A 19465-nucleotide genomic window follows, 5' to 3' on the forward strand; every position below is an offset into this window, starting at 1 on the left:
GAAGGAAGAGTTACATGTTTAGTATAGTCTTGGCAATCTGGGGTTTGTTTGTACCTGTCCTTCTTGGGAATGCTTTCCAGATATTCATATGGAGTTGTGTATCATGATCTAAGCTGTATGTGCTTTAGGGGACACCCAAAGCTCAGTAACACTGTGGCTTTTACAGACTCGTAGAGGTACTGCCTCGATGGCCTTGGAGAAGATCCAGTTGACTTCTCTAGATTACCCAGTAGAAACTCTTGCTCACTTCTCTTACTTTCTCCCAAGCAAATGGAGTCTCTATCTGTTTTTTGAACCACATGGAGCTAGGGGTAGAGTGACACATGAACCCTGTGGTGACTACCACTAGGACTGTGATGAGTCAGTCCTGATGCCAGCACATCACTGGGTCTTGCCCAAGGCCTGCTGTAACCACTCCCTGGATACCAGCTATGTTTACTCAATGCCCTGTTCTCTACGACTAGCAGGTAGCAAAGCCAACGAGGCCTGTGTTCTTCCCTTCAGGCTGGTGAGGTTCCCCAGGCCCTGGGCAGGTCAGAGGTATCACAGGGAAGCCAGGGGCTAGAGTAAAAAATCTTAACAATCTGCCTGGTGTTCTATTGTACTGTGGCTGAGCTGGCACTCAAACCACAAGACGCAGTCCTTCCCACTCTTCCCTCCTCTTTCCAAAGGCAGAGAAGCCTTACCCCATGGCCACCACAGGCCCATAAGGAGTACTGCCAGACTACTGCTGATGTTTCCTTAAGGCCTAAGGACTCTTCAGTCAGCTTGTGGTGAATGCCTCCTGGCCTGGGATTCGCCCTTCAGGGCAGTGGGCTCCCTTCTGGCCCAGAGCAGGTCCAGAAATGGCATCCAAAAACCAAAGCTTGGAATTAGGGACCCCAAGAGCCTACTTGGTGGCTGAGCTGGTATCTAAGGTGTAAGACAAAGTCCCCCTTACTTTTCCCTCCACTCTTCTTAAGCAGAAGTCTCACCCAATAGCCACCAGAGATAGGGATGTACTGAGTCTCACCTGAAGCCAGCAAAACTCAGAGTCTCACCCAAGGCCCTCAGTGTAGTACCTGGGTATCACTGCTGGTTATTAAGGGCCCAGGGGCTCTTCAGTTAGCAGATGATGAATGCTACCAGAACTGGGTCCTTCCCTTCAATGCAGCGGGCTTCCTTCTGTCCCAGTTTGTGTCTAGAGATGTTGTCTGGGAGCTAGGGACTGGAATGGGGTTGTCAAAACTCTGACTGATGTTCTATCCTGCTGTAGCTGAACTGGTAACCAAGATGGAAGACAAAGTCCTCCCCACTCTTCCGTCTTCTCTCTTCATGCAGAAGGAAGGGATTTATTTTGGAGCCTCTAGCTGTGCAGCCTAGGGGGTGACATGAACACTTCCGTAGCTGCCCTGGCTGGTATCTCAGTAGGTCACTGCCCCCCAAGTCCTCTGCCTCTGAGTTCAGCTCAGTATGAGGACTCACCTAGGGGTTGCAATTCTTGTGGCCTAGACTGGCTTTCAAGGCTTTTTTTAGGGCTCCAGAAAATTTTAAACCATGATGACAAGGCTTGCAAGATCTCAAGTTCCAAATGCTGGAATCTGTAATTCCCCTCTTTCTTGGGGACATACTCCCTCTTTGGGCAGGCATCAGCTGAGCTTGGTCTTGTTTTTCTTTCTGCTATAACAGGGCAGCAGTGAGTTCAATGCCTCACAATCTCTGAGCTCTACCACTCTCCAGTGCACAGAAATACTGTCTATACCATGCTACCCCTACCAGGAGATGGAGGATGGGTGGGTTGGCTATTGAAGACTGTTTTCCCTACCTCTTCAGTGCCTCTTTCAGTGATATAAAGTTAAAACCAGGTACTATCAGTGCTCATGTAACTTTTGAGTCTTATGAAGGTGTTTTTTATGTGTGTAGATAGTTGTCAAATTGGTATTCTGATGGAAGAATGATCAGTGCAGCCTTCTATTCTGCCATCTTGCTTCACTTCTGTCTTAGCTTCAAGTTTTAAGTTGCCATAAATTGAGAAAGGAAAGGAATTGGTTTGGGAAAAACAATAGGAGCTGAATTTGGGGCATGTTTACTTTTGCCTCTTAGACATCCAAGTGATGATGTTAAATAGTTAGTTTTGAATATGTGGAGAGATCCAGGTTGAGGATATAATATTGAGAGTCATCACAATCATATAGATGGCACTTAAAGTCATGATTCTAGAGGACGTTATGTAGATGCTAGATGAGATTGTGTAGTGAATGAGTGTAGACAGTAAGAAAGACTACATTCTAGAATTGAGTCTTGGGGAAATATAACATTTGGAGGTTGGAAAGATGAGAAAAAAAGAAAAAACAGGAAAAGGAGCTAAATAGGTACAACCAGAAGTGAAAGAGGAAAACAAGACAATGTGGTGTTCTGGAAGCCAACAATATAGTGTTTTATTGAGAGAGTTTTGACCCATGTGGAAAACTACTGATAGCTAAAGAAAGATGAGGACTGAGAAATGGTCTTAGAATGTAACAAGGTGGTTATTGGTAGCCGTGTGAAGAGTCATTTCAGTGACGTGAAGGAGATAAAAGCTTAATTGGAGTGTAAGAAAGAATGGGAGCACACGAAAAGATAAATGTACAACATAATGGAATACAAAGGAAACACCAAAGTCACAATGAGCTACCACCTCATACTCACCCAGGATGGCTATGATAAACACTGTAGGTGATAACATGAGTTGACAAGAACGGGACACATTGGACTGTCATGCACTGCTTGAAGGAATGTAAAATGGTTCAACAATTTAGAAAACTCTGATGGTTCCTCAAGAAGTTAAACATAGGGTTACCGTATGACCCCCAAATTTTATTTCTGGTATATACTCAAGAGAATTGAAAACATGCATCCACACAGAAACTTGTACATGAATGCTGATAGCAGCATTATTTGTAACAGCTAACAAGGGAAGACAACCTAAATGTTCAACTGATGTACAGATAAATAAAATGTGGTATATTCTTATAATGGAATATTATTTGTGAATTTAAATGAATGAAACACTGATACATGCTACACTGATGAGCCTTGAAAACCCTATGCTAAGTGAAAGAAGCCAGTCATGAATGACCACATGTTGTATGTTTTTTGTTTATATGAAAAGATCAAAATAGGAAAAATCTATAAAAATAGAAAGTATATTTGTGGTTTCCTGGGCCTGGGGGATAGAGGTTGAAGATAAATAGGAAATTACTGCTCATTGGCAGGTTTTTTGGGGGTAATAAAAATATTCTAAACTCAGATTGTGCTAATGCTTACACAACTCTGTGCATGCTAAAATTTTGAATTTTATACAATTTTATGACATGAAAATTATATCTCATTCAGCATTTTTTAGAAGAAGAAAGAATGGGAAGACAGATATTAGAAAGATCTAGTAGAGAATGCTTTCAAGAATGCTATAAGAAAGGGGCTTAATGAATATTTGCTAATTGAATTAATGAGTGGGATGGCACTGTAAAGTCTATCTCAGCTTTGCAAAGAGTGGTTTTAACATTCGAGTTGGAAACAGCATGGCTTGGCCCAAGCTCCTGTGTTTCCTACACAGGCTTCTGTGTCTCCCCTTAGCTCTAGAAGAGCGAGTCATCCTCATGGAAGAAGAGAAAAGAAACTGCACCTTGTTGGCAGGGAGGTAAGCTGTCTACAGGGAAGGATGTCTATCTTCTATGCTATGGGACCTGTCTGAGAAACAGTGCACCCCAGTGGCAGGGAGATGTTGTCTAGAGGGAAGGGTCCTTGTCCTCTGCTGTGGGACCTTGTCTCTAGACAATCTCTTTGAATTAAATGAATGAATGTCCTTCTTATTTTACACTTACCTTATGTGTGGTCACGAGGATTACTTAGCCTTTCAAAGTCTGATTTCTCTTAGGCTCCGTCTAATTGCTGAAAACTTAGTTTGCTCTTGTAAGATAAATAAACACATTTGGGGCGGGGGCTACATTTTATTTTTCCCTTAGGCAAAGCATAAAAATAAACAAAACAACCACCATGCCTAAAGTCTCCAAAAAACTCATAGTTATCAGAAGGAAAATATGCTGAGGAGATTGTATTTATTTAATAGTGGGCAAAGACATATTTTGTGCTACAAAGACCTTCCATAAGGAGAACATACCATGGCAGCTCAGCAGTGGGCTGCATAAGTGTTACAGGCATGGAGAGGAAACAGATTTACGTATCAGGTTCATACATGCATCCTTTATTAATCCAAAGAATCAATGCTAGCCAGGCAGGCTTTGTGTTAGAGGCTGGGCACACCATATTTCTTGGAGACTTAGAAAATTTCTATTGCCTTTTGAAGCTTTGTGACATCATTTTTTTCAAACCACAAATTGGGTTGTGTGTTTGTGTGTGTGCGTATATGTGTGTGTGTCTAGGCAAATAAGCATTTCAGTTCAAATGAGTATTTAATAATATTTATAATTTATAATTTGATACATATAAATGGTACCCTAGAAATATCAAATGGACAACAAAATATCTTATTATTATTTTTTAAAATATGAAATGTCCTTCCCTTACTATGTCTGCATCAGGCCCTCACCTGCTTCTCCTCCCCTTTCCCTCCTCCCCCTATTTTTTGGCAGAGCAAGAATCTTGCCTTCTCAGACTGTCAGAAAAGTAATCTATTTTTAAATTTCCAGAATTTCAGGTCTCCTGTCATTAAACATGACAGAGGGATTTAGGGAAAGAGAAAGCATTGTTTGAAAAAGAAAATCAGTTTTTAGTGTGACCTAAATGTATACGATTTCAGTGTTTAGATAGCACAGCAGGTTAAAGCTGGATTTTGAACATATTTTCAGAGTGTGCTTTGGCATGCAGCATTTTTGAGAGAGATATTATGTAAGTTATCAAAAAACATACATTTGGGATAAGACGTTTATTTTATTCAGAAGCTAAAAATCATTAATTGTTGTATTTTAATAGGGCAGATAACCCTTATTCTGATTTGAGTTTGGAAGCTTGATCAGAAAAGGTTTTTACTGTGGTGTTTAGGATATCACGTTCTTTAGAAAGAAAGCTGTCTGTTTTTCTTTTCTCCAGAGGAACTGCAGTTTAGGACAGGCACAAAGCTGGGAACATAACCAAGGGCAGAAAAAAAATTCACCCCTATGTTCTGTTTGTCAAACTGACCTGCAGGTCACAACCTGAAAGTTTATGGATCGGTGAGGCCTTGTCTCCGCATAAGCATGTTTTCTGGACTTTGGCTGAAGCTAAATTCCTGACTTCTGAAAGAGGGGTGGGTGTGGACTTCCAGCAGGAATAGCCAGTGGGAAGGAAGTAATATTCATTAAGAGTGTCTCATGCAAGCAGTGCGGGGCTAAGCATGCTCAGTGTAAATTCTCCTGGAGCCTGTCAAGCTATGTTTGAACTCGTTCCAGAATAGTGGATTTACTTTTTTTTTTTTTCCCACCAGGAAGAATACTCGATTAGACTGCATTTTGCCTTGCTTTTCTTTCTCTCTCTTTCTTTTTTCTTTCTTTCTTTCTTCTTTCTTTCTTTCTCTCTTTCTTTCTTTCTTTTTTTTTCTTTCTTTCTTTCTCTCTCTCTCTCTTTCTCTCTCTCTCTTTCTTTCTTTCTTTCTTTCTTTTCCTCTCTCTCTTTCTTTCTCTCTTTCTCTCTCCCTCTTTCCTTCCTTCCTTCCTTTCTTTCTCTCTCTCTCTTTCTTTCTTTTTCTCTTTCTTTATTTTTCTTGTTTCCTTCCTTCTTTCTTTTCTTTCTTTCCATTTTTTTCCTCCAGAAGAATGGAAACAATATTCTTTTCCGATCAGTTCAGTAATACAGTGTCCTTCAGTGTCCATGTGAGCATTTCAGTGGAGAAGAAAAGAAACTTTGCTACCTGGGAACTGAAGACTACTTAGGTCAGTAAATGCTAATAAAGTTCTTAAAGACTGTGGAGCTAGGAATTAACTTTTCTTAACTGTTAAGATAATCTACAGTAAATTTAATTGCCTTTTCAACTGGTGGGTGTACACTGATTTTTTTTTTCCACACAAAAACTATGTTTTTCATACGTTGGAGTGGTTTCCCAAACACAGGGAAAATATGTCTTTTGGTTAATTTGCATTTGAAAGAACCTCTTTTTGTATGAGAGGTTCTTTCTCTCTACCACAAATTATGTGTTTTTCAAACAAATATTGTGGTGAGCTGATGTAGCTGTAATGGTCTGAATGTGGATGTGTTCTGTGTTATATTAATTCTTGGCTTGGCTAGGTTTGGTGAAAGTTATTGCTTTTGTTGCTGCCAGAGATGAAAGGGAGTTTGTTTTGTTATGGATATTGTTTTGGAACTTTTGGTGAGCTTTGAGGCTGCCTTGGGAGCTCCTTATAGAGAGGAGAGCCATCTCTTTCCATGTTTAATGTGCGTTTTTCAAAATATTCAACTTTAACTCTAAGACAAGAGTATAGTTTTTTAAGGATCTGTGTAGGAATAGAGTTTTTTTAAAAATGTAGTTTTGGAGGTAAATGGTTTATAGAAAGGTTTGTAATAAAGAACTTGAATCAAGACTGTCATGGTGAATGTAAGCAAAAAATGCAAAAGAATGCTGCATGCTATATACGCGTGATTCAGTTTAGGTTAATAATTTTACTTTTTAATTTTTTAAAAAGTGTACCAGATCTTAAAGGGCTGTTTTATAATATCAGCTGATAGCACAGAGGACTCATTAGAGAGATGTTAGGATCTCGGAAAAATCAAGTTAGCAAAGGCGGCCCCTTTAAAAAATCTGAGGACTGAGGTTATGAAACCACATGGCTTCATGTAGAAACAGTGCATCCTAGGCTAAAGCAGTTTAATTTTATTCAAGAATTTTAAGAGTAAAAGGGGATTTATTTCTTTTCAAAAAAGAACAACCAGGCGAGGATTATTGATCGGTCAGGGATTAAATATTTGCTGGAATACAAAACATCACATATTATCAATGTGTAAATCAGATTGGCCAGCTATTCAGGGGATGTAAATGAAACGACCATAGTTTCAGCCGGAATCAAATGCAGCAGCACTCCTGCCCTGCTTTCTTCATCTTTATGTCCCAGAAAGGGATGATAGAGGTGGGGCAGGGTGTGAAATGAGACTTAGCCGATGAGCTGACCTTGCTCTTTTAACTCCTGTCCATCTGTTCTTACCGGGCAGCTGAAGCAGTGAGCAAAGTGGGACGGGACCTCAGGGGGGACCAGGAAGCAGAGGCCAGACCCAACCAAGCCTGTGATCTGTCCCCCACCCTGCAAGTTAGATATCAGGAGGAGCTAAGTGGATGCATCCAAATCCACTTCCTTCTGCTCCCAGAGCTTTGATTTAGTACCAAATGCTGCTCTTCTGCACCTGCCTCTGTTTTTCATAAGTAAAAGCTTCTCCCCATGTGTAGATGGTGGTTTATTCGATACAGATCAATCCCTGAGGAGATAGCTGAAGTAATTCAGTCTTGTTTGTTTTTTTTTTTCCTTTCTTCCCTGACGTGGCACAGATCTTGATGAGGTTTAATTGAAATGACAGACCTTTTCTGGGATGCGAGAGCACAGTTCTCCATGGAAGTGTGTGTGTGAGCGTGTGTGTGTGCGCGCACAAGTCACTTGCAGTCTGGGCTCTGGGACACTGCCTCTTGGAAGGCTTTGCAAGGCTGAGGGCATTTGTCTGGAGCCAGGGATCTTTTCATCACCTTGTCTCTGTGTTGGCGAAGAGGAGGTGCACATTCTGGAGTGTGCTGTAACTCTTTACTCTGAGTCCTCGTTCCTAATACTGCACTCTCCCTGCGACACCCCAACTGTTCCCCCTTCATGGCCTGTGTCTTGCAGCATAGCACCAAAACCTTTTGAGGGCACAAAGAAAAACCAAAGGGCATGCAAAGAAGCAGAGAATGAACAAAGACAGGCCTCTTCATGTTCACATCTGGATAAAATTTAGATCGAGACAAGGGAAAATGAGTGGGAGAAAAAAAAATCTGACACCACATTAAAAAAATGCACATAATTGACTTTCTAGAGTTTTTCTTGTCTCAAGCTTTCTGAGTGTTTTTGTCTATTGCCCACATCCTACCCATAGGATTTGGGAGAAGATGGGTATCACATCCCTATTTTGTAGTGAAGTGCAGTGATTTGCCCAAAGCAGTGTCTGGGCTGGAGCAAACATACAGATACCTGGAGCTCCAGTCCAAGTCTCTACCTATACAAGAATAGAAATAATCTGGGTTTCATTTCTTTATCTTGAACTCAGTTTCCGCATTCATTTTAAAGTTTTGGACAAAGACATTCTGTGCAGTAAGTTCTGAAACTGGATCCATTATTATAATAATTTGAGAAGTATTTGAAACTTTTCAGGAGACTTTGACATGTTTCCTTTGATCTTATCTTCAATATTACCTACTAATTGGGCCAGTGTTGTTATTTTCTTTTGACAAATGATGAAACTAAAAGATTGAATGACTTGCTACCTAAGGTCCGGATAGAGGCTAGATGGGAATTCAGGTTGAAATTCTAGACCATCCTGAATCCCTGGGTTACTGAGGTAGAGAGGGTATAAAAGAGGAGTTCGTGATTCATGAAGGTGAAAAGTGCGGCAACACCGGAGACTTTGGTTATTGCCCCATTGCGAAGGAGAAAACTCCAGCTGGAGACGGTATGTTACTGCACCCATGGTCACAGTCAAGGAGCTGGAGACTTGAATTTAAATCCTATCTGTGGAATCCCAAAGTGTATGTTCTATGGTATAGTGACTAAGCACATGGGCTTTGCTAAATTTCTCTGTATCTCTTTTTCATCATGTGTAGAATGGGGATATCAAGGGGTTGCTATGAGGATTATATGAGACTATGCAGGTAAATTACTTAGCATGGTATTTCACACAGCAGACTAAACCCTAAAATGCCTTGATTGGCATATGTTCTTATTTTTTGCTTGTGTTGTATCACCCAAGGTGAGCATGAGCTATTTTTACTGTGAATCCTGGTTAGCTGTTAGCTCAACCTGCAGATACTCAGGGCACTTGTGTTAGTAAATTAACACCACAAGATGAGTAGCGCTTAAGACATATTTATTGAAAATACAGAAACATGCTAAATGGCACAGAGAGTTCACTGAGGCAAAACACTTATTCTTCTTGTTCTTAGTCCACAAAGAGATCAGAGGGAGGCTATCCGGGCAGATGTGTCTGAGATAAGTGCACATTTGTTGGGTCAAATCTAGTTATCTTTGGTGATTTTCCAATGTGGTTAAGCAGGCTTCTTGGAAGTGAGGAATCTCTGTGAAGGGAAGGAAGTCAATTACAGGCTCATAGGTTCAGTGGGAGTCAAAAAAGAAGTAAAGGCACATATTCAGGCAGGCTTTAGAACTGTCAAGATTTTGGGTTTTGAGGGGCCTTCTGACAAGTGCTGATCGGGCTCTTGAGGTCCACTAAGTGTCTGGGCTCTGAGGTTCCTGGCTTACACATAGCATTACATTAGAGAAACCCCTTTAAAGAGATGAAGCTCAAGGACCTGTTTCTGACCACATCAGTGATCCGTAATGGACTGTTCTCTGTATAGAGAACTGGTAACTGTAAATGCGCAGTCATAGGCTGCAAGACCAAATGAAAGGAGGGGCCACTCCCTGAAAGCACATGCAGTCTAGATGAATAAATGGTACATAGAAGTGCATGGAGCACTCAAATGCAGATCAGTAAAACAAGTCTGTTGGTGCAGAAGTGTGAGGCAAACTTCAGGGACAGCAGTTGATGGTTGATGGTTAAATATTCTAAATGTCTATTCTTAATTTTTTTTTCCTTTTTTTTTGAGGAGTCTTGCTCTGTGACCCAGACTGGAGTGCAGCAGTGTGATCTTGGCTCACTGCAACCCCTGCCTCCTGGATTTGAGTGATTCTCCTGCTCAGCCTCCCAAGTAGCTGGGACCACAGGGATATGCCACTATGCCCGGCTAATATTTGTAATTTTGGTAGAGGTGGGGTTTTGCCATGTTGGCCAGGCTGGTCTCAAACTCCTGACCTCAGGTGATCTACCTGCCTTGGCCTCCCAACGTTCTAGGATTACAGGTGTGAGCCATCACACCCAGCCTAAAATTCTTAAATTCTTTACAACTCAGTTCACAGTTCTCTTTCAGATGCCTCTCCATGGCCTTCAACTACTTGTCCCTGCTGGGAAGGAAAAGCTACTCTGGGGGTACAGCAGGGGGATGGGGATGGGTGTTAGTTTATTGAGCATCTATTACACACCCGATGCTAGATTTCATGCTTTATCACTATTATATTTAAAGTATACAATACCCCTGGGAAGTTTAAAGAGGAGGAAGCCTATACCCATAGGAGAAAAATATATGGCCCCTGAGACAACGAGGAGTCACATGATTCACCAGCTGAGCATAGGATGTTGTGTGTCACACAAGGTCTTCAAGAAACATTCTAGGTGGAAAGGACTGCTGTTGTCCAATAGACTACGTTCCTTTCATGGGTGATGCCTGTGTTTTGCCTCATTCTGGGTCTATTAACATGCATTGTCCAGAGTTGAACAAGTCACATCCCATGAAGTTAGTGCTTGGTGAAGTCTGTATACTGCCTCCCTTTAGGGAACCGTTCCACTTCAACAGCAAGCTCAAACCACATTTCTTTTTTGTTTGTTTTTTACAAATAGGTCCTTAAAAGTTTTGCAGTTTCAGAAGTAAAGAGCTTAGTAATCATTACGTAGTATTGCATTGCTTTGAAAAAAATGGGATTTGGAATGATATGACTGGGTTTTGGGTACTGACCCTGGAATTTACTTGCTGTCTGACTTTGGGTAAACGATTTCACTTCACTGTGCCTCAGCTTTCACATCTGAAATTGTCAATGGGAATTTTCTCAGATGAGATGCTCAGATCTGCTATTCAACCTTGTATCTATAGTCAACAATACTGTATTGTACATGAAAAATTTGTTAAGAGGGTAGACCTCATGTTAAGTGTTCTCACATACAATAAAATAAAATTAGCGAAGTAAAAATATTAAATGTTTTTTTAAAAATATAGCCTGCTATATGAGAGTTGTTACTTTTATTCTCCAAGCTATCTCAGTATTTTCTAGTAGGTTCTAATGTTCTTACCTTTTCTGTTCTTTCTCCACTGGCCAGACGTGGTGGCTCACGCCTGTAATCCCAGCACTTTGGGAGGCCAAGACAGGCGGATCACCTGAAGTCAGGAGTTTGAGAACAGCCTGGCCACCATGGCAAAACCCCATCTCTGCTAAAAATACAAAAATTAGCTGCGCATAGTGGCACGCATCTGTAGTCCTAGCTACTTGGGAGGCTGAGGTAGGAGAAGCAGGAGGTGGAGTTTGCAATGAGCTGAGATCATGTGCCACTGAACTCCAGCCTGGACAACAGAGTAAGACTTTGTCTAAAAAAAAAAAAACAAAAGACTTCCTTTTTTATTTACTGAGATGGAGGGTAGCATGAGTAACTGAGCTAGGCAAACTGCTTCATATCAGAGTACTGAAAACTCTTGAATTGTTCAACTTAACTTTATATTTCCTTAATAATGAAAGATGGAAGACTTGGAAAAGACAGAGACATTAGACAGAAACTGTAGCCAGAGTAGAATCTGGGTGACCTTAAGAACTTCCTGTATTTAAGGAGAAATAAACAAGTCAGGCTACCACACAAAAGGTTGGCACTCATATATGGTCCCCATTTTCCCAGAGATGATACGAACCATGAAAAGATGTTAGACTCAAACACTCAGAAAATAACAAGTGCTGACAAAGATGTGGAGAAGTTGGAACCTTTTTACACTATTGGTGGGAATGTAAAATGGTATAGCTGCTATAGAGAACAGTATTATGGCTCCTCAAAAATTAAAAAATAAAATTACCATATGACCCAGCAATTCCACTCCTGGGTATATCCCCAAGGAATTGAAATCAGGGTCTTGAAGGGATGGTTGCACACCCATATTCATAACAGCATTGTTCACAAGAGCCACAAGGTGGAGACAATCCAAGTGCCTATCAGATATGTGTAGATAAAATGTGGTACATCCATACAATGGAAAACTATTCACTGTTAGAAAGGAGGGAATCCTGACACATGCTACAACATGGATGAAACTTGAGGTCATTACAGTAAGTGAAATAAGACAGGCCTAAAAAGACAAATATCATATGATTCCACTTACAGGAGGTTTCTAGAGTAGTAAAATTAATAGCAACAGAAAGTAGAATGGTGGGTTCCAGGGGCTGTGAAAGGGGTAAATGGAGAGTTCTGATTAGTAGGCACAGCGTTGCTGGTGAGGAAGGTGAAAATGTTCTGGAGATGGATGATGGTGATGGTAACACAACAATGTGAATGTACTTAATGTCACTGAATGTGCACTTAGAAATGGTTAAGCTGGTAAACTTTATGCTATTTACATTTACCACAATTAAACACTTTGAGATTATTAAAAACTTTCTTTGCTAGATAATTTATAATGGCTTCTCACTGTTAAGTATTTGTTTCATTACTAAAATTCAGCTGTGTGTGAGGAAGAAACCAGGCTCAAACTGAGGAGGAAAAAAGAATAAAAATGCAGTTTTCAGAGAAAAAAAAAAGGGCAAGAGAAGACAGGAGAAAAATAGGCTCTTGGTATATAGCAATGGAAATTTCCAGATTTCTAGATATGAGGTGCTCAGGGGCAGGACTGTATTTCATCCCTGCATTTGCATAGCGGTACACTGCTTTAACTTAGGTGCCTTATTTGGGGTGGCATTTGGTTGCTGATGGAGACCATAAGGCACCGAAAGTCTTGCTGAACACCTCTTGTTGTTAGACATTGCTTTTGCCATTAGATGAAAATTTTATAAGGGCCTGCCTTTGTGAAGCTCCATGTGGGAGAAGTTGTAGAACTCCAGAGACATGACAAAGCCACTTATAATCAGGCAGGGGGACGGGAGGGAAAGCAACTAGCATTTATTGAGTGCCTATTTTGTACTAGGTGCTTATGTGCATTATTCATTTAATCCACACAATTGCCTCTAAGGTAGACCTCCTATTGTCACTTTATAAATGAAACTTGCCCATTTTTGCTACCTAGTGCTTAAGCTAGGACTGGAACCCAGGTCTGTCAAAGCCTAAAGCCTAGGCATTTCTAACACATCACACTTAATTACTTTAAGAATTATACTTCTTCAGTTAACTATCCAGCCAATCCCTCCCTGGCTTTTGCTATCAGCATCCGTGGATGGGGAGGTCTCCCTGAAACAGATATATGTCTCACACACTCAGCTTAGGGTTCTCCAGGGGGTTCCTGGGGGGATCCAGCATTAACATTCACGATCTGAACATAAATTTTCATTTTCACCAACACTCGCCCAGCAACATTGAGCCTTCCTGAGGAAAAAAGCCCAGGTATCTGCGGAGTGCCTTTTTCTGCTGTGCTGTCTCGGGTTCAGGTGATAGAATAAATGAAGCCGAGTGTGCGGCCCCTCCCCGGAAGGCAGTTCTCAGACTCCTTTGTTTGGTTTATGTATAGCCATCAATGCATCATTCCTTCTGCTTCAGCTGTTTGAGAATCCCATCTTCTCTATTGATTTCCCACAGAACGTTTACTGCTCTCCAAGGTGTGACCTGTACCTCTAGCTAATTTATTTCTGTCATGGCTGCAGGATTTAGGAATGAAGGGGAGGCGGGGAGAGGCGACTGGAGGGAGGGAGGGAAGAGAGAAAGCAACGCCACGTCCAAGATATGGGAAATAAATCCAACATTGAGCCCCTCAACTGGCATGCCTGCAGCTCTGGAGGGCTGTTCTGTGCACACAGCAAGGGGACTTTGTTTAAAAATCTGCTCAGTAAGATGGAAGCGGCAGCCACAGGGTTTCAGAAGGCCAGGAATTAGAGCAGGGCCCCATGGGGATGGAAAAGCAAGGAAAGAATGTGTTTGAAAATAACGTCTTGACTGTTCAGGAGCCAGTCACCATATTGAGCAGTTTGTGGTGGGTTTTTTTCTCTTTTAATGAAATGATGGAAACACTTCCAGGGGCAGGAAGGAGACTGGTGAAGTCATATTCTCTTCTTCATTACGGGATTTTCAACAACAGGGCATTCATGGGTCAGTCCCTGAGACTGCGTTTACAATGAGTGACATGTGAGATATTAAATTGAACCACTTTAACATAAGCCTCCCTACCCTCTATGCCTAGAACGTACCAAGTTAGCCCTTTCATGGTCTGGTTTTACTTGAATGTCCTCTTAATTTTATCCTTTGAAAGTGACTAAGAAAACGTGGCAGTAAACTTACACAAGGAAGTATGTAGATGATTATTTTCACCAGAATAGTGACTTGCATGTGTTTAGTGGGTAGATAAATCATATTTGAATGGCATTTTAAAGCGTTCAAGTTTTAAAAATATACATTATTTTATTTTATTTCCTTAACAGTGCCGAGAAGTAGGTGTATTATTTTCTGTACACAGCTGAAGAAATGCAGGCTCATCAGCCTGCTTGCTGCTTAAATAAGGTCACATGACTAATAAATGACAAATGCAAGATTCAAGTCTAGGGCACCTGATTCCAGATTCAGGTTGCATTACCAGACACCATGGTAGTGCAAGGGCAGTAATGTTTCACCAAGGTCACCACCCAGTGCTGAGCAGCAGAAGCTAGAGAGTGGGAGATGCCATAGGTCAAAATTTGCCAAGCCAATTAGACAATAATGAAATGAATCAGAACTCAACCAAACACACAGATGTCTAAGTTTCCACTCATCTGATTTATGTCCAAGGTCAATCCACCTGAGGTCTGATAAGCTTTTAGAAAGAAGGGCAAAGCATTCACTAGTGACCATTTTCTCCCTCCTTCCCACACACTGGCCCTCCACCCCACCTTGGCACAAACACAAATATTATTCTACTGTTTAGAGGGACTAAAATAAATCATTAATCCTCATGTATTACCATCAATTATAATTTACCCCACACTGAGTGTCAGAATAATAATTAGTTGTGAGGCTGGCTAATGGAATTTATGCCTATAAATCCCAGAGACTGTAAGATCCTCTCCTGTTTCCATAGCATGATGTGTAAGGAGCTTCCAAGATGTTAGCAGGAGAACAAAATGGTAGTGATGGTGAGCTGGTGGGCCTTCCACAACTGTGGGCAGGGGGCTCTTCTTTCTGGACCTCTCAAACTGGGGAAGAGCAGCCCATTTCTTCTTGACTGATGATCGAGCTGCCACCTCAGAGCCTTACAGTCCAGTGAAGAGGCCCCAGATTTGAGTTATTCTATTTTTATTGTATGTATGTATGTATGTCACCCAGGCTGGAGTGTAGTGGTGTGATCTTGGCTCAATGTAACCTCTGCCTCCCAGGTTCAAACGATTCTCATGTCTTAGCCTCATGAGTAGCTGGGATTACAGGCATGTGCCACCATGCCCAGCAATGTTTTTAAATTTTTAGTTAAGATGGGGCTCTTGCCATGTTGCCCAGGCTGGTCTCAAACTCCTGACCTCAAGTGATCTGTCCGCCTCAGCCTCCCAAAGGGTTGGGATTACAGGTATGAGCCACCGTACCCAGCTTTATTCTATTTTTAGAAAAATAACATGACAGTGTCACAGAAAGGCTTCTTTCCTGAGTCAGTGCTTGTAATTAAAGAGGAAGGGGTAATCTTATAGAAAAAATAAAATGCCCAGTATTTCAGAATAAAATATAACTGTGCCTATCCCTGGATTAACTGAAGCTATTTTGATTTGAAAATATCTGAACTTTGGAAAAACCTTCAACTCCTCCTTTACAGGTGGTAGGCTACATTCCTACTGTCTCAGACGTAACCTTTGTCTCATGACTTAAGATTTTGGGAAGGGATGTGTGTGAGCTACCAGATGAGAAATGCTCAAGACCAAGCATATCCTCTTCCCCATCAACAATGTGAGATGCTGTGTTTTGCTATTTCTCCTGCTTGGAGCAATGTTTATTTCTTGGCTCTTTTCCTTTTTGCAAACTAATTTAGGATAATTGTTTTTCCCTTGAAGTTGGCCTGAGGTAGCATGGTGTTGCAGAGAGAATTCAGGACTTACAGCCTTAAGAAACTTTCATTTGAGTCCCAGATTCATTACTTATTGGGTGTGTGGCTACAGGCTTCAACTTTTCTTATCAATTTCTGCATCAAGAAAATGGGTAGAAGAATACCCATCCTAATTCACAGGATTGTTATGAGGACCTCAGGAGATAATGGATGTGAAAGTGTTGTATAAACTTTAAAGCGCTGTGCCTATGGGGAGAACTTATGCTGTATCATTTGAGTTTTTGAAAGGCATGTACAATTATTGTCATCTCAATTATCTATGCTGTCATAATGGTCAACCTTCCATAATATCTCTATTTAACTCTGGAATTTATGTCAAGCTCTGACTTGGACCAATCAACCCACCACTGAACATCAAACAAACCTCATTCCTGCTCCATTTTATCTCTCTCCTTACTTCTGAAATATCCTGAAGCTTTGCTCTGAGAGTTTGCTCCGTCCTCATATCTATCTATTCCTGTCCCTCTTTGGAGGTGTGTCTGGGAACTTCCTTAATTCAAGCCCCCTCATCTACAGGACTTTATCTCACTGCTCCAGAATTTCCTCAATTACTGGAACAAAGTAGAGTGAGTGGGGCTGGGCAATGTGCAGTGAGTACCTCAGAGTTTCCTATCTCTTCCCTCTGAAAATGGAACAAGTTTTGAGCTCAGACCCTGGGCAGTGGATGGAAAGGGAAGGCTTAGTCCAGTTCTGGTCTTGCCACTTACCAGCGGTGACACTGAATGGCTACTTCAGCTCACTACAGCAAAGTCTTCTCATCTTCACAACAAAGATAAGAATAATAGTACTTATTCCTTGGGTTGTCATTAGAAATGCTTTGTAGAATATAACGGATTTTACAAAGAGAGTCATTATATTGACTTGATGCAATATTAAAACAGCTCTCCATTTTTTTGAACAATGACTGGCTTCTGAGTGAGGACTCTTAAGAGTATGTTAATTGATGGCAGGGAGTTCAGTGAGTACTGAAAATCAAAAGTTATCACATGTAAGTTACATATGGATAAGAAAGATTTGACTACATGGTATATATATATATATATATATATATATTCATTACATATATATATATGTAATGGAATATTATTCAGTCATGAAAAGGAATAAAGTACTGATACATGCTACAGCATGGATGAACCTTGACAACATCATATTAAGTGAAAGGAGCCGGATACAAAACACTACATATTATGTAATTCCACTTATATGAAATCTCCAGAATAGGTGGATCTATAGAAACAGAAAGCAGATTAGTGGTTTCCGGGGGCTATTGAAGAGGAAAATGGAAAGCTGAATGGGTATGGAGTTTTCTTTGGGGATGTTAAAAATGTTTCGAAAGTAGTTAGAGGTGGTGGTGGTGGTTGCACAATATTGTAAATTTACTAAATCCTACTAAATTATTTCCTTAAAAATAGCTAATTTTATGTGATGTGCATTTAATCTCAATTTTAAAAAATTATATATATAAAAAAAAGCAAAACACTGGGCCAGGCATGGTGGCTCATGCTTGTAATCTTGGTACTTTGGAAGGCAAAGGCAAGAGGACTACTTGAACCCAGGATCTTGTGACCAGCCTGGGTAACACAGGGAGATCCCGTCTCTACAAAAAATAAAGAAAAAATTAGCCAGGCAATGTAGCGCGCAACTGTAGTCCTGGCTGCTTAGGAGACTGAGGTGGGAGGACTGCTTGAGCTTGGAAGGTCAAGGCTGCGGGAAGCTATGATCATGGCACTGCACTCCAGCATAGGTGACAGAGCGAGACCCTCTCTCAAAAATTACAAAATAAAATAAAAATAAATTTAAAAAATACAAAAACACTGAAGAAGTTGACTGTATAGGAAGCCTTCATGGCTCTTTATATTGTCTTGGTCATTTGTGAGTTTTGTGAAGAAAGTCCACTACATTTCTTTATTTTTCTTTTCTACTTTCTGTGGCCCCAGCTTAACACGTTGGTATCATATACCTCCAAGGGTACTCAAGTTCTGTTTGAGTCATTTCTTTTATTCTTTCTTTCTTTCACTCATTTATCTACTCGTTCACTCACTGGGTGCTAAGGTGAATGATAACACGTGATGCAGGACAGAGGACAGGGAGCCAGCCCTGCCGTATAACTTTGCTGGGTACGTTATCCTTCTGGCTTTAGACGAGATCGGGAGCATTCAGGGTGGTATGGCCATAGACTGCCCTTCTGGTTTTAGAGGGAAATTAACTAGATTATTTCTTGGGATTCTTTCAGTTATAAAGTTCTCAACTAAAGAAGAAATGAGAAATGCATTATTAGGTTTCCTTTAAATATTCTGCCAGCTAATTTCTCAGTTTCTTTTACTTTGAACTCATTTATCAAACCTAGCTAGACAGACAGAAAAAATAACTTACACTTTGAATTAGCCTCCTCTTTTTTTTTTATTGTACCTCAATAATGAGGAGAAAATTCATCTCCCTGCCTGTGGTGAAACTTCTTTGACCACAGGAAAACTTTCTTCATGTTTTTCAAGATGAAGAAATATCCAAAGTATGAGACTGATATACTTCTAGTTTGAAAAGTGCCCAAAAAGGTTTTATCTTTAATTATAATATGTTAAAGAAAACAGACACTGCAATAACTTAATAGTCCATTAAAACGCTATGTTCAAGGATCTTTTAGCATTTCCATGATAAATTGCTATTTTTAGAAGCTTATGTAACCAAACAAAGAATGTGTTCTTGGCTATGACCATGAAGACAAGTTATTATCGTGGGAGGGACAAAGGAATCCAAGTGGCTCATGAGAGACGGAACCAATTGCAGAGGACATTTTATAGAGCGCCCTTTCCCTTTAGTCTCCATTTTTTGCAATCAGGATAATGCAGTGCATTTTAGAGCCATTTTCATTTTTGAAATGCCCTTTCATCATTAGCTAATAAACACTCATCAATGAATTTTCCTCCTGTCTTGGAAGTTGGAGGAAGAAGCAAGGTAATTGCTTTCTATTTTGTAAATATTATCCCCCTCTGGGCTTCCCCTCTTGTGCTTCTAATGGAAACTTAAGAAATAAATTATACTTGTCCATTTGAAAGGACCAAAGACTACTGTCCTTTCCATAAGGAACACCTGGAAATTTGCATCAGATATTAGTGGCCTTCAGTAACTATCCATCCATAGTAGCAGAAGGAGTGTCTGTCTCCCATTACCAAGCTCTGTACTGTTTAGTGTCTCCTGAGAACAGTTACTGGGAGGGGTGACCTGACGGGTCTTCATCAGGGAGCCAGGTATGAAGGAGTTGAAGAGGGAGGAGGTAGTGTCTCAGTATGTGTCTCCAATAGAGGAGTGCATATGCTATTTTCTGTGATCAAAAGGTTACGGTTTTGGAATTTTCCGTTCTTTTGTATTTTCCTTGTTTTGTATTTTCCATTCTTTTGTATTTTTCTTCTCCCCTTAGTTCCATTTAAATTTGGA

The 19465-nt window shown here is 40.7% G+C and overlaps 1 long non-coding RNA gene across 3 annotated transcripts in view; it reads left to right on the forward strand.

Annotated features, from left to right (window-relative positions):
* LOC116556129 overlaps positions 1–19465 on the forward strand; it is a 384428-nt gene that overhangs the window by 37975 nt on the left and 326988 nt on the right. The window contains exon 1 of one of the 3 annotated variants that reach the window (XR_004270836.1): positions 5689–5885. The exons of 1 other annotated variant lie outside the window; for it this stretch is intronic. This is a non-coding gene — a long non-coding RNA (uncharacterized LOC116556129). Of the gene's footprint in view, positions 1–5688; positions 5886–17801; positions 18986–19465 lie in introns of those variants that run through there. One more of the 3 variants, XR_004270838.1, reaches the window with a different exon arrangement.

The sequence above is a fragment of the Sapajus apella genome, unplaced genomic scaffold (genome assembly GCF_009761245.1).
Source record: "Sapajus apella isolate SASKATOON/1434 unplaced genomic scaffold, GSC_monkey_1.0 scaffold16, whole genome shotgun sequence".
NCBI lineage: Eukaryota > Metazoa > Chordata > Mammalia > Primates > Cebidae > Sapajus > Sapajus apella.